This window comes from Schistocerca nitens, chromosome 7, assembly GCF_023898315.1.
Source record: "Schistocerca nitens isolate TAMUIC-IGC-003100 chromosome 7, iqSchNite1.1, whole genome shotgun sequence".
Lineage (NCBI taxonomy): Eukaryota > Metazoa > Arthropoda > Insecta > Orthoptera > Acrididae > Schistocerca > Schistocerca nitens.
Window position 1 is genome coordinate 470,929,431 of NC_064620.1, and position 24,146 is coordinate 470,953,576.

Below are 24,146 nucleotides of genomic sequence, written 5' to 3' on the forward strand. Positions count from 1 at the left end.
TCCAGTGAGATATTAAAGTAAAACTTCTTGGCAGATTAAAACTGTGTTCGCAGGAGAGCTTCTGAAAAGTTTGAAAGGTAGGAGACGAGGCACTGGCACAAGTAAAGCTGTGAGGACGGGGCGTGAGTCGTGCTTGGGTAGCTCACTTGGTAGAGCACTTGCCCGCGAAAGGCAAAGGTCCCGAGTTCGAGTCTCGGCTTGGCACGCATATTTAACCTGCCAGGAAGTTTCACATCAGCGCACACTCCGCTGCTGAGTGAAAATCCAATTCTAGATATTAACGTATTTGTGTATAAACTTGATGAGAAGCGCAATCCTCACACACATACCTCTTAGATATATCACAAAGATGGGAAAGTTATGTAGTGGTTGGTAAGAGCAAGAACCGTCGAATGTAGACCCTCTTATGCTGCAACCATTACTGCTATCTTTGTGTTTGGAGCCAGCATTATGGCAATCAAACTGCGATAAGACAGAACACAGCTAGTCAAATCTAGGATGTAACTATAGTTTTGTAAACGTTGAACTTTCATTTCAAGAGCAGTATTTGTAATTGTGTGACTAAAGTGGTGCATTACTGTTCAAAGACAGTTGTAAATATTCTCATAATTCATGTGAAAGTGGCTTGCTTCAAGTGAAGTAGATATTTTTATCATTCTTGTAATGGACGACCATCAGTTGTGGAGTGGGATGACGAAAGTGAAAAATTGTACCACACAGGGACTCGAACCCAGATTTTCCGCTTATCGCGAATGGTCCTCTTACTACTAGACTATTCGAGCATGCACCCGGTTTGGTCATTCATCCCCAACGCAATAGAAGAACCCATAGTTATGACTAGACAACTACAATTGAATGAGGTCATACCGGAAAGTATTTAAAAACGTACGTAATGTCACTGTGAGAGAAACCGTGATAGTAGATGACAGTGCTGAAGTGTGTATTGTTAATGCAGTGAATTTAACCGACGCCAGTAATACATACAGAGATGTCGACTACAAGCAGTGGATGTGTAGCCAACAAAGTGGAAGCTACGGCCGAGGCAGCAGAATGAATCACAGTTTCAGTTGCCCATTAAGACTACATTGGAGTTGGGGGTGGGTCAATGGGTTTTAGTCCCATCCTCATGGGCACTCTCGAAGACGGCCCTAGCTCACCTATGGCCCAATCTAAAGGCTTGCATGTTGTGGGTTTGGGACTATTTGGGACTGTACTGGTTTCATAGAAATAGATCCTAGAGAGTTACCATTTAGTGCTCAGCTATCGGGAATCGATTCACATAGACGTAAGAACTGTCAGGGTAGATCACACGTATGCAAAACTCTGCAACAGCACTTACCTTAAGAATGTAATACATGAAATGTATTCATAGAAGCGAATATTTAAGACCATCAGTTGTGGAGTGGGATGACGACAGTGAAAAATTGTGCCAGACAGGGACTCGAACCCATATTTTCCGATTATCGCGAATGGTCCTCTTACTACTAGGCTATTCGAGCATACTCCCTGTCCAGAACCAAACTTCCATAAGTTGTCCACAAAGTGTCTTTTATCCTGCACTGCTACTTATATTTCCGTACGGAAGAGACATTTTAATTGAAAGTCACTTGCCCGGTGTCAGATAGTAAGTACTACCGATATAGTGCGGAACCTATGTTGTTCAGAATTACGATGAACCTTCGGACTTGCTTGCGTGACGAGATATGGAAGGTTGGTCGGGCCGTGTATCGTACTCGGATAGCCTAATAATTTTTTCTGCCTAGAGCGCCGAGCGGGAAGGTCGTTAGTTTATCGCCTCATCGCAGCGTCGTGCGCACCTGAACAGCTTTTATTCAGTCTTGTTGAATGTCACATCGTTGTTAGGTCCGTAGCAATAGATTTTTATGTGCATCCGTTGGCAGCGGCGTAGTTCGCTCTTAATCTCCATCATGCATTCCAAGTACGTTCCTAGAAAAGGTACAGTCAGCTTTGGTTTCGACAAATCCACGGGTTCCGTGCAGCCCGGACCTTTCGAGATTCATGATTGGCTCGTTGATACAATTCTTGTAACATTTAATCAGGTTCATACTACCTATTTATATTTTCATAATTGCCGGCCACTGTGGCCGAGCGGTTCTAGGCACTTCAATCCGGAACCGCGCTGCTGTTATGGTCGCAGGTTCGAATCCTGCCTCGGACATGGATGTGTGTGATGTCCTTAGGTTGGTTAGGTTTAAGTAGTTCTAAGTTCTAGGGGACTGATGACCTCAGAAGTTAAGTCCCATAGTGCTCAGTAGTTGGGCAAATTGGTACATGCTTTCTTTCCAATGAAACCTTAAAACTAGTAGCCCACGGCGAGTTATCTGTAGCGAACAGCGTCGAAAATAGACGTAAGCTGATCTTGTTTTTACTGTTAACGAGGATGGTTGCACGCCTTCCTCTGGTACAATGGAACAGCAGAGGGATGCGCCGCTTACTACTGCCGACTTACAGGGTCTGCCCTCGCAACACGGTCCTGAAATCGTGCTCCCGCAGCACTAACGATATGTCAGAGGCGGTTTAGTAGCAGAATCTTAACCTCCAACCTCTGCTGATATTATTGGAATAAATAAAAATATGTTTTTGTTTTTCGTAGTGCATAATACTTTTTTGTTAAAATGATTGTATGCTGCAGCTTACAGATGTTTCCGATAAATTAAATTTAGAACGCTTTTATTCTGACAGTCCCTGACGTCTGCTTCACGCCTGTGGGCGACACACTGGTGGCGTTTTCAAACGGGTCTCGCCGGCAGGGGTGGCCGAGCGGTTCTGGGCGATACAGTCTGGAACCGCGCGACCGCTACGGTCGCAGGTTCGAATCCTGCCTCGGGCATGGATGTGTGTGATGTCCTTAGGTTAGTTAGGTTTAAGTAGTTCTAAGTTCTAGGGGACTGATGACCTCAGAAGTTAAGTCCCATAGTGCTCAGAGCCATTTGAACCATTTGAGCCAAACGGGTCTCTGCTGATCAAATGCGGTGCGTGGGAGCATTGCAACAGATTCGGTGTTTGTTATCAAATGAAAGCAATTGGAAAAGAATTCGGGTGCGTTACTCGTCGTTTATTCCACCCATCTCTCGGTTTGCATATGATTTTTCCCGCAGTTACTTGGAGCCAAAGAGATGGCTCTTCCCTATGAATACCGGACATGTGTATGGGGTGTGTTGCACTGCCAAAGTATGTTCTTTATTCACAGAGATGGCTGCAGGCTCACAGTGACCTCTGTAGGAGTCACTAACCTGGGTTGACAGAGCCACACATCTTCTTGTCTTATTCGGGAGGACGACGGTTCAATCCCGCGTCCGGCCATCCTGATTTAGGTTTTCCGTGATTTCCCTAAATCGCTCCAGGCAAATGCCGGGATAATTCCTTTCAAAAGGCACGGCCGACTTCCTTCCCCATCCTTCCCTAATCTGATGAGACCGATGACCTCGCTGTCTGGTCTTCTTCCCCAAACAACCCAATCTTCTTGTCTTCAATACGGAGTGAACTGCAATATTACCAGGTTAGTGTGACCCGTTTTTCACAGCAGTCATTGTGTCTCTAATCGTGTTGGTTATTGGTCTTTGAAGAAGCGGTTTATCGGTATACGGTGCTTGTCTCTAAGGTCACATTTTATAGTAAAATGACCTCTGTCACTTATCTTTAACTTTGCACGTGGGAAGACTTTATTTATCTGGTGCACTGTGGCCATTTCTCTGTCTCGTTTGTGTGTGGCGATGTCGTATATAATTAATTCTGCAGATATGTACCTTTCTTATAGCGACGTAGTGTTGCTAGTTGTTATATCCGTGAGTGAAATCAAGTCTGGATTGCGCTAGTGACAACAAAACGGGGAACTGTTGAGGCTGGCTGACTAGCGGTGCCAGGCTGACGTGCAGCCGTGTTGACAGCAAGCTAAAAGCAATAAGCCATAATGGCACAAGGAGGGCTCTGTGTACACTTGTGGTAACGGGACCTTGAGAAGAAGTGGAATTAAAGTTAATACGCAAACAGCACTAATAATTAGAGAACGCGTTACGAGAGGGAGAAAGAGAGATGGTCTTCTGGTGGGGACAGCACTACGTCAGGAGAAGCCAATACGGGGCTTCGGACTCCGTGTATGACCATATTAAGAGAAGCATCTCAACGCCTCCACCCAGCTGCTGAAGAACCACTGAAGAATAATGCACAACAACAGCCAATAAGGAGGCAAGCAGCCCTCGACATTACGTCACGGCAATAGTCGGTGGGGTCGAAGAGAAAATGATATAAAAATCGGCAGCAAGACGCTCCGAGAGAAGAAAGTAGACAGAGTTAGAGAGGCAGGGAGTTAGTCGGAAGAGGCAGTCAATGTGCGAGGTCTTCAGGAGATAGTCTGCAGCTGTCGATAGGCAGCAGCTGTGGCACTCTGATTTTAGTGTGGATCGCATTCTGAGAGTAGACGGAACGACAGTGTCATTATGCCGTCTCTTTATCAGACTTGGCCGCTCATATGACACATCTCCGCCAGAGCTGTAGGGATCAGTCTGTACATTTTCTAATAAACTTCAGATTGTTGAACGTTCTGGATAGTTGCCTGGTTATCTCTCAGCCTTTTGTTACCTTCCCGTCATTTATCGTCACTTCTTAGTCACGTCGAAGTCTCCCTTTCGCTAAGGCCAACCAAGTTGTGGTTACGAACCGTGTCGCTCAATCTCAGGCAAAACCCATTCTTGGGACGCAACATAGTGTTACATGTTTGACAGATCTAGCCTGCTGGGGATGTCTACCTAGGTTTATATTTGGTCGCTAAGTTTTTTCCTCGATGCACCAGGTATGGAACACGTGTAGTGGAGGAAGGCCACGTCTGTTGAACCATTGAAGACCTCGCCTGAGGAATACTCATTATTAATGCACGGATAAGTTTTCGTAGCAAACACATCAGTGTTCTACGGATTAGTCGAAATTACATACCATAATCAGATGTTCCGGTGGTTAGTATACGAGGCCTATAATAATGTCACATATATATTTACGAGTCTTCATTCCACCTTGGAGCCCACCTAGCTGAAAATGGTGTCATCCATGCTAGTTTCAAAAGCATGACTGCTGGACGGAATTATGTTTCTCATTGGTCCGGAAAGTAAGGTTGGTCGTAAGAGTTGTGTTTGGCACTGAAACAGTTAGCAGTGGTCATCCGTAGAGGAGTCCACAGATTTTCTCTAGTGGACATGTAGTTGTCTACGAGTTAAGACTGGTTTTTCTAAGGGTTCCTTAGAGAAATTACAGAGGAGCGAGGAGGGGGAGTGTTTGGAGCTTAAGCCCTTGACATTGTTTATCTGCAAAAGCGTCTACAAGTTACGACAGTCATTTGCTGTGGACGCTCTCTCACCGGACCAGTGAGCTCTATTTTGTGACAGCTAATGGGTTGTAGGTGATTACACATACATTTTGCAAATTTTTGCAAAACAGACAAGTGGATCTCTCCCGTTCGTGAGCTATTGGCAACCGTCGTACACGGGTTTCCTTTCCGCATCGGTATTATTCGGAGAATACAGGTGAGGACTTCCTCATAATCTATGTGTGAACCTTCCATTATTATTTCCATCTACGACTTGGGTTGTGCTTGCCGTTATTAACGCGAGTGCGAGATCTCTCGGCCAGAACTGATATAGCGGAAATGCTAGGCACCAACCACAAATTTGTCGGTAATTGCAGGTCACTGTATCCCCAATCGTCGGCGTTCACGCCTACACAGCCACATGTCGATGTCTGAGGGGAGTGATCTACCATCCAGCAGGCGAGATGACTTTCGCTGTGGTTGTCACAGACATTGTACGACCATCTCTAGAGATGTGCCACAAATAGAGTACCTTCGTTTGGAAGCTTCATGATTTTACTATGACGTCACGATATTAATGTGGTGTGGTATTTATACACAATATCTTTGGATTTAGAGTTGTCTATGACGCTCCTATTCCCACTAACATATTCTTTGCTAACGCTATGGGGTCACACACCAGTAATAGAACGGTGGCTTAGGAATGATACATAAATCAGGACGAATGATGATAACATAATGACGTAGACATGACGAGTTGTGACTTGTGATGCTAAGTGACGCTACGAGACACTGTTTCGCGACCTCGTCAGACGACACGACGCAAAGCTCGCTCATAACTCGCTTCATTGGGTACAATGCGCTAAATTGTGGAGAATTCGTAAAACTGAGAGTACCTACATATTATATGTTTGGGTGTGGCGGTGATGGCTCCTCGAAGTATTAAATAAATAGACCCAGAGTGACATATTTTGTAGTAAACAAACAGATACAACCTCTCTCTACCCTGCGGGATCTCTCCTGTTATATAAGATAAAGCTTGGGATGTGTGCCATAGTGTCAGTGATATCTAATTTGTATTGTGAAGGCCTGTGTTCCGGCGTAAAGTCAAGCGCCGGCACCCAGTTCAGAAACGTTAAAGCAGAGGCGGCTGTGAAGAGGACGTCAGCCAACAGTAGACTGACCGAACACTCTCTAGGACGACAACGAGACATCAGCGGCCTCCACGCGAAGAGAACATAAGCACTGCGCCGCCTGGCCGCGGCCTAGTTGAAGGCTATACGTTCTACGAACTCTACAGCAGAAACTTAGGAATTGTATAATTCCATTTGTGTTAGGCATTATCTATGATGATGAGCATTCTTATTTGGGCTCTCGCCCGTTGCTTGCCACACACCATCGTAAATTTTCAAAGTGTTGTCATTTATCTTACTTTTTTAAAAAAAATTATTCATACGATTTGCTTGAATTGTTGTCTAGCGAACCGAGATAGCATGTTTACTACGCACCCTATATTTGAGGGGTAGGCAGCTGAGAGAATCTTGACATGAACGTGACATCGGGAACAGTGTTGCGTGATTGGACAAAATAGTAAAACTGTGGAAGAAACGGTAAAAATACGTAAAATTGAGGAAAATGCGCTAAATTCGTAAAACTGAAAGGGCTTACATGTATGTCTAGGTGAAGACTCTGCTAGTGGACCGGTCGGAGTGGCCGAGCGCTTCTAGGCGCTACAATCGGGAACCGCGTGACCGCAACGGTCGCAGGTTCGAATCCTGCCTCGGGCATGGATGTGTGTGATGTCCTTAGGTTAGTTGGGTTTAAGTAGTTCTAAGTTCTAGGGGACTGATGACCTCAGAAGTTAAGTCCCATAGAGCTCTGAGCCATTTTTTTCTGCTTGTGGCACTTAGTATTCTTATTAACAAATAGCACTCAACTGATGTAATTTGTTATAAACAAATAGACACAACCCCTCCCTAAGCACCAGAGAGCTCCTAGTTACAAAATAAGAAAATTGTGGAAAACACGTAAAACTGTTGAAAATTACATAAAAGTCTGAGTACTTACACATCTGTCCTGGTGTCGCCTCTTTTGGTGTCACGTAGTATTGCTGTTAACAAATAAAACTTGAGGGACGTGACATAACGTAATTTGTTAGTAACAAGTAGATACATCCTTTCCCTATGCCGTCCAGAGGCAGAGTAACCACTCCCTCATAGGTGTTCCAGTTATAAAAAATGAAGGTTGGGGGGGGGGGGGGGGGATGCTCGATCCACATTGTTCAATATCGGAGCGCAGGGGGCTCCCGCCATTTTTATGTCACATGATACAATTATCTGGGTGCCTCTCTTGGGTGGCCTTGATGAATTTCCGGTGGTTGCCTGGGGTCAGGGAGTGAGGCAAGCAAGTACCCGAGTGTGTGACCTGACACTGGATATGAAACCGGTTGTAACAGATTCCGGTCTTGAACCCGCGCTATGTTCGTAGTGTGGTAAGCAGGATGATAAGGAATTGGACACGTCTATGATTATTGTCATCCACCCCTCCATGAAGTAACTTTGTCCTCTGATGTACCTTGTAGCGCGGAATCCTGTGTTCCTGATGTAGTCGATAGTGCGTAAACAGCTTCTGAGGTCTCTACTGCTTCTTAGTATTCCTCCCTCGGTTGGGGTAACTTCTTTGGAACTACACAAGGGCAGAGAATCCGTTGAGCCTTCTGTAGTACCAGTGATTCAATAACAGCAGATTAAGCTGCACCTAAAATTGCCTGTCTCTTTGATGTCAACCATATAGGTGAAGCCGGAACCATCAACTGTTGTTAGTCAAGTGGAGGCGATTGGTGGCCATGAAATTCTACCTGTCTGTCCGGATGCCTGACCCCTCTCCTGTATGTCTCTTTGAACTGCAAGGATCCTATACTACGGAGTGGGCCTCTGTGGCTCCTCGTTTGCCACCTAATTTGGTTAATGTTGAAGAACCGTCTACGACCCCGACTGCCGATGCTCTGTTGCCCCCCAGGCATTGTAAACGACGTGTCCAACCTGAGCGAGCGGTGGCCCGTAAAAAGAAGAAGATGCGGGGATGGGCGCTACCCCCACTATCTGACTCATGACTGGAGTCTACAATTGATCTTGATACACATTGATTACGTAACTGAATTGGTCGGCAGCTCGAATTTAGTTTCTCGTTGTAAAATACGCAGCTTTATATGTTTCTTTCTTTGACCGTTAATAGGTTGGAAACGGTCCTGCAGCTCGATTTATTGCGTCGGTTTATGTATGATTCTTGTATGAACGTCGTGTTTTCAATTTAGTCGCTTTCCTCTCCCTGTGAAAGGGCTGAAGTTCTAAGTAATTGTAGAGGAACAGGATATATTTGTCTTCACCTCACGCTGATTCTCCTTCATGCACCGCCCTGTACCGGAAGCACTTTGGACCAACATCAATTTTATAAGGAAATCTTTTTATAATGAAGAAGTGGTTCAATTGTTACGGAAAAGTCCGCAGTATGTGTTCATAGGCGGTGACTTTAACTGTGTGTTCCGTCCTGTAGATCAGTCACATCCTGTCGGTATGTGAAAGACTTTTGGGTCTGTATAAATCCGATTCTTTTCAAATACACTCCTGGAAATTGAAATAAGAACACCGTGAATTCATTGTCCCAGGAAGGGGAAACTTTATTGACACATTCCTGGGGTCAGATACATCACATGATCACACTGACAGAACCACAGGCACATAGACACAGGCAACAGAGCATGCACAATGTCGGCACTAGTACAGTGTATATCCACCTTTCGCAGCAATGCAGGCTGCTATTCTCCCATGGAGACGATCGTAGAGATGCTGGATGTAGTCCTGTGGAACGGCTTGCCATGCCATTTCCACCTGGCGCCTCAGTTGGACCAGCGTTCGTGCTGGACGTGCAGACCGCGTGAGACGACGCTTCATCCAGTCCCAAACATGCTCAATGGGGGACAGATCCGGAGATCTTGCTGGCCAGGGCAGTTGACTTACACCTTCTAGAGCACGTTGGGTGGCACGGGATAATTGCGGACGTGCATTGTCCTGTTGGAACAGCAAGTTCCCTTGCCGGTCTAGGAATGGTAGAACGATGGGTTCGATGACGGTTTGGATGTACCGTGCACTATTCAGTGTCCCCTCGACGATCACCAGTGGTGTACGGCCAGTGTAGGAGATCGCTCCCCACACCATGACGCCGGGTGTTGGCCCTGTGTGCCTCGGTCGTATGCAGTCCTGATTGTGGCGCTCACCTGCACGGCGCCAAACACGCATACGACCATCATTGGCACCAAGGCAGAAGCGACTCTCATCGCTGAAGACGACACGTCTCCATTCGTCCCTCCATTCACGCCTGTCGCGACACCACTGGAGGCGGGCTGCACGATGTTGGGGCGTGAGCGGAAGACGGCCTAACGGTGTGCGGGACCGTAGCCCAGCTTGATGGAGACGGTTGCGAATGGTCCTCGCCGATACCCCAGGAGCAACAGTGTCCCTAATTTGCTGGGAAGTGGCGGTGCGGTCCCCTACGGCACTGCGTAGGATCCTACGGTCTTGGCGTGCATCCGTGCGTCGCTGCGGTCCGGTCCCAGGTCGACGGGCACGTGCACCTTCCGCCGACCACTGGCGACAACATCGATGTACTGTGGAGACCTCGGGCCCCACGTGTTGAGCAATTTGGCGGTACGTCCACCCGGCCTCCCGCATGCCCACTATACGCCCTCGCTCAAAGTCCGTCAACTGCACATACGGTTCACGTCCTCGCTGTCGCGGCATGCTACCAGTGTTAAAGACTGCGATGGAGCTCCGTATGCCACGGCAAACCGGCTGACACTGACGGCGGCGGTGCACAAATGCTGCGCAGCTAGCGCCATTCGACGGCCAACACCGCGGTTCCTGGTGTGTCCGCTGTGGCGTGCGTGTGATCATTGCTTGTACAGCCCTCTCGCAGTGTCCGGAGCAAGTATGGTGGGTCTGACACACCGGTGTCAATGTGTTCTTTTTTCCATTGCCAGGAGTGTATATCTATTTTATTGCTACTTCTAGTTGTAGGCTTGAAAATTTTATTTATCTGATAGATGAGTGATAGAATTTTGGCTCTCGAAATCATCCCTTCCATCGTCACTGACCACTGTGCAGTGAGCGTTACTTTAAATCACTATCGACCGCCGGTTTTTCGATCGCCTTAGATGTCGAATGTGGTATACTTGCAGGATGCCTCTTTCGATGAGGTGTGAGACCATAGACTCCATTCAGTTCCGTGATACGCCTTTGTTTTGGAATGGTGGGTTCAACTGGCAAAGCTGATGCTCAGACAAATGTTGTTATGATAGTACGCTGATAGAGCACAGGAATTTCGGACATACCAAATATTGTACTGCTCTCTCTTACCTGACCTTTGTGAAAAAGCTCATTAAGCTACACTACGATTGCAAACGCTGGGCGACTAAAACCACAACTCTTACGGGTTGAAGCAGCGTGAAATGAAAGGTGAAGGATGTGATGCAAAGCACATTACGTGGTAGCAGATGAATAGGATTCTTTATAACATCTGATGCCTTATCAGATTCGTCGTCGAAGTGTGTTTGCTGGAGTAAGCTGTCACCAACACTCTGATGGGCAAAGAGGCTGCGAGAAGATCGATAGTAAGCACCAGAGCAAGAGAGCCTGTCAGCAGAGAGCCAAAGACAGACTCATAAGAAACGTGTCGTTAACGCTCTCTCGGCCGCCAGTATTTAAATCGCCGCTGTGGATTTGAGGGTCCAGTCAGTCAGCCATCCAGTGAGTCATGGAGTCGAGTCATCAGTCGCAGCCCATTCACTTGCAATCGCAGACAGTTGCCGTCGCAATCAGAGTCTAAGTCTCAGGCAGCACATAGCGACTAGAGCAGTGTACATAGCGGACTTGTATTTCACCAGCATTATGAAGAGGTTGTACCACAACACCTGGACTATCTTAAGTAGCATCCTGTTTATTTCAATAAAGAACGCTGTTAATACCTCCTCTAGGAAATCCTCTTTCCATGTCGTGTTGTTTGCTTTATCACTTGTTCCCTTTCTTCGAAGAATCGTCACTCATTTCCAATAATAGACACTCTTGTTCGAGACGACTTCTGTCCGCTCATACGCGGTTGATGTGGTGGTGTTCGTTCTCCCGCTGAGATTCCATTGCTCAAGGCTTCATTGCATGTATTTTCCTCTGCATCTGGTGGTTGCATCTATGAAGACAAATGTCGATCGATGAAATTGTGGAGTTTTCATAATGCTATCATCTCGTGAACGTGATGGTCGGTAGACATGAAAATACTGGAACTGACCGCTCTCCACTCCAAATGGGTACACTAATTGGAAGTTGGTTACGGAGAAGTTACAAGGAGCAATTCTGAAACATGAACAGCGTTCCCTTAACTTACTTCAGAAAGTTCGTATTCTGGATGTCTACGTTTTCGACAAAGCATATTACAACGCTCAGATTTTTCCGCTTACAGCTACGATGGCTAGGATACTAAAACAGCTGTCTAATCGTTTTTTTATGCAAGTATCACAGTTTTCAATTAAGATGCGAGGTCGTTGCTCGTGTGCGTTCTCTCAGGGATCTGAGACTTTCCGATATTCAGAGAACAGCGTCTGTGTTATTCGTTCTGTGCAGCGTGCAGACCTCTCAGGTATCCACATATTCACGTTTCGGTTATTTCACTGTCAGTGAGCGGGCAGTCTTGATCTGGCTGTCGATGTTGGTCAAGTTAATTTCGAGTTAAAGCATGTCGGTGAATATTATATTGCTGTCATTTATTTGGGTGCTGATATTCTACGGAGGCAGCATCTCATTACATTTTTATTTATGCGGAGGACAGAGATTGACTGTACTGCTCCGGCTGAACGTGTGTCACCGCACACTTTTGGTACACGATGTGTTATCCACCAAGCACTCCGTCTTCAGGCCGAAAGTAGCCCAGTGGGACCATCCGACCGCCGCGTCATGCTCAGTTGCGGATGCGGATATGAGGGGAGTGTGGTCAGCACACCGCTCTCTCGGCCGTTATGATGGTTTTGTTTGACCGGAGCCGCTAATGCTCAGCTGAGTAACTCCTCAATTGGCATCACGTGGCTGAGTGCACCCCGAAAAATGGCAACAGTGCATGGCGGCCCGTACGGTCACCCATCCAAGTGCCAGCCACTCCCGACAGCGCTTAACTTCGGTGATCTCACGGGAAACGGTCTATCCCTTGCGGCGAGGCCGTTGCCTGTCATCCACTAAGGAGCGCCCATTTCGAACTGGACTGACTCTCACGGATCAGTGCATTTTCTGTGCCGCCATAGACTTACCTGTCATGATCACGAAACAAACTAGCTCTTGCTTAAAAAACAATTAGTTTTTCTAACTGGATCCCACAGACTTTTCAGCTGATACCCTCCTGCGGCCAGACCACTCCTTCTTTCCGAGGGCGAAGTCAGAAACCATTGCATGGTTGTTAGGCCCCTGTGTTCATTACGTCGTAGATCTAGAGGGCGGCAGGGATCCGCCCACGTTCCAACCAAACTATGTCCACACCGTACTGGAAGTCTTTGCGCCTGCCACGGTATCGCGACACAAATACGTTGAAACTTGTATTTCTGCGTCAGAGTATCGGTTCGTCTACCCTCGTATGTGTGTATGTATGTAGTCTATGTATGTGTGTATTATGTACGTAGGTATTTTCTGGTGTACTGTTACTCAGCTTATTTCATTTTGTGGTCCTGTCTGCCTTACCTTTTTGTCACTAATAAAAATGTAAACTAAAGATTGTTGCAGGTAAAGACTGGAACTGAAAGTTTCTTTTCTTTTTTAAGCGGCGGAAGCTATGTAGATTTAACTCCGCTTTCGTTTCATTCTTTTTCGAGAAGCAAGTTGTAAGGCTCCAAAAAATCCAAAACACAAACAAAATAAAACAAAGAAAAATAAAAAGCAAGTCGATCGGTGTGAGGGACCAACATAGTGACTGGGGGGAGGGGGGTAGTGGAAAGCATCGTGGCCAGGCCTTGGGATTCGACATTCGACCCCTACCCATCTTATCTTCACCTAGTGCGAACCTGAAGTTGATTGTTTCCGATATTTCCTGCGCTTCATTATACAGCTGTTGGTTGGCCATATTAGTAGCTGCGAATACATTCATTTCATATATCTCGTGCCGGCTATATTCCCACTGGGCCTCTTCCTCCGGACATGCATGAAAATCCGAAGGCACATCGCATCGCATTTCTGATTAACACAGGACTGCGGAAGAATATAATTTCCTTAGTGTTGAAGTGACCCAGTGGTTCACATTAGGAACAGCCATCTGCAGAGATTTAGCTACCACTAATCTATAATTACGGAAGATCATAAAGTACGAAGTAAAGGACTAGTAATTTAAATGACGAAGCACGAAACGAAATATATTTTAAAATCTCATTAATTCATTACATCATAAATTGTATGAAATTATGTGTAATTACATTACAAACCTGAAATGATGCGTTATAGGCTATTAAAATATTATTGTATGCAGTTTTCACTGTCTGGTTATAACGTAATTTGTCCGTAGGTTCATCACCACAAATCCAATGTAGTGGTTTGCAGATCATAAATAAGGCCTCGCATACTCACATGCGCATTCATTTTATTGTTTACAATTATCTTGCGAGAACAGTTGTCGGACTCAAGAGCTCTAAGTGATTCACTGCTCTTGGAAAATGAAGTTGTAACTAACGCGTTTCTCGTGAAGATGCTTGTTTTATATTCGTAACGTCTTTGATAATCTAAGAAGTAATGAACTGCTACTTGTCTCCTTTTGAAGCGACAGACGCATAGAGTTTATAGGCACGTATTCTGACACAGAACGGCCGAAATAAAGCGCCTTAGAGGAAATATATGAAGCTGACGAATGGCAGACAAACGCCTTTATACACGTTAATTCTACTAGGAGGGTATTACTCTTATAGGAGTATTGAAACTGCATCTTAAGTACTAACACCGCGGCGCTAAACGGTGCAAGTGTGTTCCTTAGACTAAACTTTAGCTATAACATAATTACGGGGCTTAAACTGCAAACTTGTATGTGGATGGAGAGAGACATGGAGACGAAGATGCTATTATTGAACGACAGCAGAACTCGAGGTGCCAGGATCATTATAGTGACACTGAGATCGTTAACATTTACAAGTTATTTTAATCCCATAGCTCAGTATGGAACACCTGGTCAAACGCTTTCCACTCTGAAAGGTTTGCTTTTTCGACTGGTCGTTCCGACGCTATAGAGCAATGAAAGGCAATGCGTTTTTGGCCCTGCTGCGAAAAAGTAAAAAACGCCACCTCATACGCCATTTAACTCGAAAAATTTATGTTATATCAACAAAAACTTTTGTTTCGCGTGAAAGTTGTCTCAGAAGCGGGGAGTGTGCAAAGCAAAAATTACGAAAAATGCCTTGTGCGCCGTACAGCCAAACGACACCTTTCACTTTTTTGTCTCTCATCGGTGTTACAATTTCAAGTGCATCATTATTAAAACAGGCTATTTCGCGCGGATTAATGAGAAACCATGTTTGACGAAAACATTAATAAATTACTTTTATGACATACTACGTACGTGGCACTATATATAAAGACGAATATAAGGAGTTATGTATGTAGTAAGTACAAAAATGTACTTAGTAAGTATAAAAATGTTTCGGGAAATTCAGGAATGCTTAAAAACAAATCGCTGCGGAATGGAATAAATAGAAAATGCAGGACTCTAAGACGAAATGGCTGCATGAAAAATGGGAAGAAGTCGGAAAAAAATGATTGTCGGAAGGATTGACTCAGCGTAAAGGAAACTCAAAACAACCTTCAGTGAAATTAAAAGCAAGGGTGATACCATTAAGAGTACAACGGGAATTCCACTGTTAAATGCACAGGAGAGAGCAAGTAGGTGGAAATAGTATATTTAAGGCATCTGTGAGGGGGATGATTGTCTGATTTGATACAAGAAGAAGCAGACGTCCATATAGAAGACACTGGGGATCCAGTATTAGAATTAGAAATTAAGATAGCTTTGGAGGACGTAAGGTCAAATAAGGCTGAATGGATAGATAACGTTCCATCAGGATTTCTAACATCATTGGGTTAAGTGGCAACAAAAACATTACTGATATTGGTTTTTATAATGTATGAGTCTGGCGACATACCATCTGACTTTCGCAAAAATATCATCCACAAAATTCCGAAGAAAGCAAGAGCTAACAAGTGTATTATTGCACAATCAGCTTAACAGATCATGCAACCTAGTTTCTGACATGAATAATACACTAAGAATGGAAGAGAAAATTGAGGACTTGTTAGATAACGATCAGTTTGGCCTTAGGAAAGGTAAAGGCACAAGAGGGGCGAAACTGACGTTCCGGTCGATATTGGAAGCAAGACTAAAGAAAAATCAAAACGCGCTCATAGGATTTGACGACCTTGAAAAAACATCCCACAAAGTAAAACTTGGCAAGATGTTCGAAATTCTGAGAAAAATATGTGTAAGCTTTAGGGAGGGACGCGTAATATAAAATATGGACAAGAGCTAAGAGGGAATAATAAGAGTGGACAAACAAGAACGAAATGCTCGGATTCAAAAGGGGGCAAACCAGCGATGTAGTTCTTCGCCGCTGCTGTTCAATCTGCACATCGAAGAAGCAATGATGAAAAGAAAAGGAAAATTCAGAAGAAAAATTAAAATTCATGGTGGATTGACATCAGTAAAACGATTCGCTTATGACATTCCAATTCTGAATGAAATTGAAGAAGAATTATATGATCTGCTGACTACAACGAACAGTCTAATGAGTACAGAATATGGATTAAGAGTAAAATGAAGAAAGACGAAAGTTATGAGAAGTGCCAGAAATGAGGATTTCTGGTCAAGAAGTAGATGAACTTAAGGAATTCTATTACCTAGGGCCGGCCGCGGTGGTCTCGCGGTTCTAGGCGCGCAGTCCGGAACTGTGCGACTGCTACGGTCGCAGGTTCGAATCCTGCCTCGGGCATGGCTGTGTGTGATGTCCTTAGGTTAGTTAGGTTTAAGTAGTTCTAAGTTCTAGGGGACTGATGACCACAGCAGTTGAGTCCCATAGTGCTCAGAGCCATTTGAACCATATTACCTAGACAGCAAAATCACCAATGACGGACAGAGCACGGAGGATGTCAGAAGCAGGCTAGGACTGGCAAAAGGGCATTCCTTAAAAAAGAAATCTACCGGTGTCAAACATAGACCTTAATTTGAGGAAGAAATTTCTGAGAGTGTGCATCTGAAGCGCAACATTGTACCGTGGTGAAACATGGACTGTGGGAAAACCGGAACAGAAGAGAATCGAAGAATTTGGAATGTGGTGCTACAGACGAATGTTGAAAATTATATGGACTGATAAGATAAGGAATGAGGAGGTTCTGCGCACAATCGGAGAGAAAAGTTATATGTGGAAAACACTCACACAGGAGAAGGAACAGGATGATAGGACATCTGCTAAGACATTAGGGCCTGGCTTCCGTGGTACTATAGGGAGCTGTAGAGGGCAAAACCTGTAGAGGAAGACAGAGATTGGAAAACACCCATCAAGTAATTACACGCCTAGGTTGCAAGTGCTACTCTGAGATTGGCACAGGAGAGGAATTCGTGGCTGGCCGCATGAGACCAGTCAAACGAATGATGACTCAAGGAACAACGTAGTATTTATGAACAAGTGTCATGAAATGATTCATTGTCGATCCCAACATAGGGGCACGTCTAAGTCGTCTTCGTCTTCTAGATCCAAATGGTCGTCTATGTTGGACTGCGACCATTCACTTTGCTGGAGCGGTTTTGTGCACAACAGTCCTGCTTGTCTACACCCACACTGACCTGGGCAATCTGACTTGTATTTGAAAGATATAAGATGAAGAAGCCTCTCGGGAACCGTGAATTTCCATGTGGTATTGGACGCCAACCCATTTTTGTCAACTTCCACAGAGTCAGTCTTCCCGAGTATCCATCGAAGACAATTAGTACATCTTAATTGTAATTAATAGGTGCTTAACAGATATATGAGTCCCACATTAGCTCGAAGGAATGCCCACTCGACCATACGAGTCTGACAACAAAAAGCCACCATAACTAACTGAATCCAGAGCAGTGGCGATGGAAGTTGACAAAATGGGTAGTTCTCATTACTACTAAGAATTCTCTTATTTATGTTTTGGTAATGCAAGATTGATTTCCAAGATCTGATTGGGTGCAGACGAGTTGGACCGTAATGTCTGAAACTGTACCAATTACACGAAGGGGGGCAGAAAGCGAAATGACCTGGACGATCCCCTTGCTGCTGAGGCGGGGAAAGGCATTTGCTCATGTAATATTTTGCAGTATTATACATCTTTACTAACCAGTTCTTCTCCATCATCGCATTAATAAAACATTTACAAATTTTTCAGTTTAACAGCAACACCTCACCTTTAAGCCCGGACCTTCCACAGCCCCAGACCTTCCATTTCTCCCCTCATTTGACTTTCTGGTGTCCAAGAAGTATCGCCTGGATCACCAGCCACCAAAAAAAGACGAATAAAAGACTGGCTACATGATATCAGTACCGGTATTTCTTCATACATCGATTGTTCAGTGTAGAGCTTATTAATCTTATGCATACATATTCTGTCACTAAATGCCTTCTTTCTTTAGCGGATGGAGAACATACACGAAGTGCTGACCCAGTCCTCAATTCGGTATTTCATGCCACATACCCCTTACTACATAGAGTTGACATGTTCATCTTTATATTCAGTGGCCCGTATCTAATAGGTTATAAATGTAATTTATTAATGTTTTCGTCAGAAATAATTTCTCATCAATTCGTGCAAATCAGCCTGTTGTAAGAATAATGCACTGACAATACTGTGCCGACAAGAAATGAAAAGGTGAGTTGGGACGTTTGGCTGTAAAGCGTACGAGGCATTTTTCGTGATTTTCACGTTGCACACTCCCCGCTTACGATAAAACTGGATGTTACAGACCTCGCTTCTAGGAAAATTGAACGTATTTACACAAGGTGTAGAAATTTGTGTTGACAACTTGTATATTTTTCGAGTTGTAGGTGGCGGGAGTGGCCGTTTCTAACGTTTCTGTGGAAGGGCCACCAAAATTGCGCATTCTCTGACATCGATACTGCTCGTCGTAAAATCAAACTTTACTCGTGCATTTTGTAGGAAATATTACGCGTTTTGATTTTATATCGAGTGGTCATCTTCGTAAAACGCATAGGTTTTATGATAAGAGGGAAAACTCGCATGAAGTGTGAAAATTTTGGATTGTATGCGATTTTCATTGTGAAGCCGACCTCCTACAAGAAAGCAAATATGAATACCAGTTGACTGAACCAACCAGAAACTTTCCGCTACGCCGCCGCAACGGATCTTCTACTTGCGGCCAAGTGGAACATCGCTCAGCACTTGTCCGCTGTCATCAACAAAGGCGACAGAATGGTCTTCTAGTATGCTAGCTGTGTGATCACTGCATTTGACAGGACACTACGTGAAGGCTACTGTTAAATGTAACTTGAGTGAGAGATTTGTATATCATCTGAATCAAGCGATATGTTTATGTTCAGAGACTGTGGTAAATATTTAAAGGGTCTATACAAAGTTAAGTAATTCATCAGATATATTTGGTAACAAAGGGAACTAATATCTTAGGAACTAATATTTTATGTGATACAATATCCACTCGATGTCCTATTGCAGCAAACGCAACAACCCTCCGTTATACCTGCGATGTATTTCTAAGCAGTAAAGCACAAAGAATGGAAAAGTTGAGTGCAAAGTCAATGTTAGCTACACCAAAAACAAAAGAATTACAATATGCCAAACCAATGCCTAAGATCGACGTACAGTAATTAAAATTCACTATGAAATAAACAAAAGTATAATTAAAATGATTCATCTAATGTCTCTAAAAACAGAATAACAAATAATATTAGATCCTAGAACAATAAACTCATAGAACTCGCGCTACAGTTCATGTCCTGGAAACCCCCAGAACAAAAAACAATTAAATTTTAACTAGGCTCAGTGGCACATCATCTTCCGCCAGCCAGTCCCATATAACTACCCATAAACCAATTAAAGTCAGCATTATTACATGATCAGTTAATACAAAATCAATGCCCTTGTAAACTTTGTAGCACTAGGGCCTATTCTACTTCCTATTCGTACGCTGTGTGATCAAAAGTACTGGACACCTGGCTGAAAATGACTTACAAGTACGTGGCACACTCCATCGGTAATGCTGGAATTCTTGATGACAGCTTCCACTCTCGCAGGCATACGTTCAGTCAGATGCGTTGTCATGTGCTGGAAGGTTTCTTGTGGAATGGCAGCCCATTCTTCGTGGAGAGGTATCGATGCCAGTCGGTGAAGCCTGGCACGAAGTCTGCGTTCCAAAACTTCCCAAAGGTGTTCTATAGGAATCAGGTCAGGACTCGGTGCAGGCCAGTCCATGAAAGAGATGTTATTGTCGTGTAACCACTCCGCTACAGGCCGTGCATTATGAACAGTTGCTCGATCTTGTTGAAAGATGCAGTCGCCATCCCCGAATTGCTCTTCAAGAGTGGGAAGCAAAAAGGTGCTTAAAACATCATTGTAGGCCTGTGCTGTGATAGTGCCACGCAAAATAACAAGGGGTGCCAGCCCCGTCCATGGAAAACAAGTCCACACCATAACACCGCCGCCTCCGAATTTTACTTTTGGCACTACACACGCCGGAAGATGACGTTCACCAGGCAGTCACCTTGCTCACACCCTGCCATCTGATCACCACATTATGTACTGTGATTCGTCTCTCCATACAACGTTTTTCCACTGTTCAGTCGTCCAATGTTTACTCTCCTTTACACCAAGCGAGGTGTCGTTTGGCATTTACCGGCATGATGTGTGTCTTACGAGCAGCAGCTCAACGATGAAATCCAAGTTTTCTTACATCCCGCCTAACTGTCGTAGTACTTGCAGTGGACCCTGATGCAGTTTAGAATTCCTGTGTGATGGTCTTATTACAGACTGGGACCATCTTCAACTGTCGGCGGTCTCTCTGTCAGTCAACAGACGAGGTCGGCCTGTACGCTTTGTTCTGTACTCATCCCTTCACGTTTCCACTTCACTATCACATCGGAAACAGTGGACCTAGGCATGTTTAGGAGTGTGAAAATCTAGCGTACAGACGTATGAGACAAGTGACAAATTAGGAAATTGGTGGTAAGATCTTATGTGACCAAACTGCTGAGGTCATCGGTCCCTATGCTTACACACTACTTATCTAACTTAAACTAACTTACGCTAAGTACAACACACACACACCAACGCCCGAGGGAGGAATCGAAGCCGCGCAGACCGTGACAAGGAGCCCGTGACCGCGCGACTACACCGAGCGGCCTCAAATGACACCCAATCGCCTGAGCACATTCGAAGTCCGTGAGTTCCGCGGAGCGCCCCATTCTGCTCTTTCACGGTGTGTAATGACTACTGACTTCGCTGATATGGAGTAGCCGGCAGAACAATGCATTTAATATGAAAAACGTATGACCCATCTTCCTAGCCTTCGGGACCTCTCTCTTGTACCGTCAGCCACTAACTGCCAGTCGGCTCCACATGAACACGACATTAGTTCTGGATCTTCTGCAGCTTCACAGTTAACTCACGAATGGATTTCTTGGATTGCAAGTCATCGGCGAATAGCGCGTCATCTGTCCATTAGGCGTCGTTATCCGTGTGTTGTTGCCCAGCAGCTGCCCATGGCTCTGGCTCCAAGCTACAGCTATTCTGATGCTTGCAGCAAGCCTCCAGTAAGAGATCACCTAAAAAAAAGGACGATACTGGACAGCATGCCCCAGAGGACTAGACGCTGTAATTTGAAACACTAGTTGTACACCCAAAGGCAAGAAAAAGGAAAAGCAAAGAAAGTCCCACCACAAAGGAATTATATGAATGGGAAGGAAATAGGTAGATGTACATATACAGCAAACAAATGATTACAGTTTCAGAATAATTGGATGATTTATTCAAAAGAAAGAGTTTCATAACTTGAACAATTCAGTAATGCGTTGGACCACCTCCGGTACTTATACAAGCAGTTTATCGGCTTGGCATTGTTTGACAGAGTAGTTGGACCTGTTCCTACTGGATATCGTGCCAAGTTCTGTCCAATTGGCGCTTTAGATCATCAAAATAAAGACATAGTTGGAAGATACTGTCCACAATGCCCCTAACGTCCTCAGCTGGGGATAGATCCAGTGATCTTCCAGGTCGAGTAGAGTTTGGCAAGCACGAAGGCAATCGATAGAAACTTTCGTGGTGCGAGGACCGGCATTGTGTTGCTGAAATATAAGCCAAATATGGCTTAACATGAAGGCAACAAAACGAAGCGTAGAATATCCTCGACATTCCGCTATGCAGTAAGGGTGCTGCGGATGACAACCAAATGGTTCCCGTTATGAAAATACATGGAACCCAAGACCATCTCTCGTAATTATCGGGCCGTGTGGCTGGTGGCAGTCAAATCTACAGCCACGTCTTCGCTTGTCATTGGAGATCAGTTCGATCATCACTGAAGACAATTTTACTCTAGTTTGTAAGATTATAGGCCTAAGACGTGTCTGGAGATGCCCCCGACACTGGTAGGATACCAGCCTGACTGTCATGAACCATATGGCCCTACAACCATACATTTTGGTGCTTTTTCTTTTAATATCAAGAACCCTGTGGTTGTCATCTGGGGCACCCTCACAACACAGCGGTAGTTCGACTATATTCTACCCCTTATTTTGTTGCCCATCACGGCAGGCCATCCTGGGTTACAGTTGAGCAAGGTAATGCCCACCCGCACAAGGCGGATTGCAAAAGTCTACCTTTGCCACCAGTGTCACCGAACCTCTCGCCAATTGACGACGCATGGAGCATTAGGGGAAGGGCCCTTCAACCACCTCAGGATATTGACAATCAAATGAGCCATTTGGGCAAAATTTGGCACGATACCTCGCAAGAGGCCATCCAACAGCTCTATCACTCAGTGTCGAGACGAATAGACGCTTGCAGCAAGTTACTGATTTGCTCAATTTTTGAAATTGTTTCTCCTGAATAAATGATCCAAATTTTTCTGTAAGGGTAATTGTTTGTCTGTACATTTATAACACATCTACCGATTTCTGTAACTCTTAGAGAATTTCTTCGTGCTGCGTTTTCTTTTCTTTCGTAGACATTATTAACACAGGTGATTTCCAGTCGCGAAGCACAGAACTGTTCTGCCTGAAGGTATTCACAGCAAGGAGACCGAAACATTGAAGTTGAGGTTATTTACTAAACGACGCAAACAAATTAAGTAATAGGTAGGAACATTAGTGTTAGCTCTCTCACAAATACTTTATTGTAAACAAGTGGAATCACTTGTCTGCCTAATTTGCAGGTCGCTTGTTGAGGCCTTCCAGTAACGTCTCTGCCGTCGATATCAGAGCGGTTTGCCGTGGAATCAGTGTAGCGAGTGTTTTCTGTGCCTAAGGCAGGAGTGGAACAACGCAAGCTTGGACGGAGCGCCAGCGACTGTCTACCCGTGGACGAGGAAGTCGACACACGATGTGCGGAGTTTCCGTGGTGAGACCGCATATGGAATTCGGTTCTGGATGGATGGTGCTCAGATGCTGGAAACGAAAGTGCGCTGTATGCCTCACGTTCTCATTTCCGTGTACAGAGTAAAATTACCGAGTAGATGCCGAATTGCAGGCAGCGAATGCCGGCACTCTGTCTGCCATCTCTCAGTGCCGAGCGCATGTAAGGCACTCCAGTTAATGCATTGTTTGTCACATTTAGATTGATGCGAAAGGGCTGGCTTGTGTGGCCGAGCGGATCTAGGCGCTTTAGTCTGGAACCGCGCAACCGCTACGGTCGCAGGTTCGAATCCTGCCCCGGGCATCGATGTGTGTGATGTCCTTAGGTTAGTTAGGTTTAAGTAGTTCTAAGTTCTAGGGGACTGATGACCTCAGATGTTAAGTCCCATAGTGCTCAGAGCCATTTGAACCATTTTTGATGCGGAAGGGAACATGCTAGCATGGTGTTTGGCTGTGGTTGCAAGAGCACAAATAATCAACACGCCGGTGGTACCAGAGTGTAGTCTTGGTCAGTTTGTTGTGGTTCATCGAGAATCTCTTTTGGTAGAGGCTGTCTGCCTATTTTTCTATTTAGTGCTGCATGTTCGTGCAGCAGTGTGGCGTTTACCCAGAGTGTGGGAGAGCACTGTTTAAGCGTCGTTGTGGGCGGTCATTGTATTGTTACGTGTTCAGTGATGTTATTTGGGAGGCAGTTTAAGGCCCACGCGACGAAAACCGCCGCTTCGCGAGACAAATTGAGAGGGTGTCAGAGGCGCCACAACAGTAATATTTCTATGCAGGACTATTACAATCAGTAACGGCCACTTGTGACGCCCCTGGCACCCAAATTCATGTGTAGTACGCGTATTGCAATTGGTAGCGAAAATGGACACAGGTGAGAAAGCACGAGCGAGTAGAGGGATAGGGGACACCAAATGATAATTCGCTTGTGTGCAAAAGTGTTCTCGAACAGCAACTGTGTATGAACGACATTAATTTTAGCTGTCGTCTATTACCGCGTCTTGGCAGTAGCGGTTTTGTGATAATTTTTTTGCTTCACCTTGGTGTTACATACTACAGTGAATTCTTGTCTTTCTTAACTATATATTTTAGTGTAATAACTATCTACCACAAATGTGAGATTTTTACGATGACGAGATTTTTCCTTGTCCT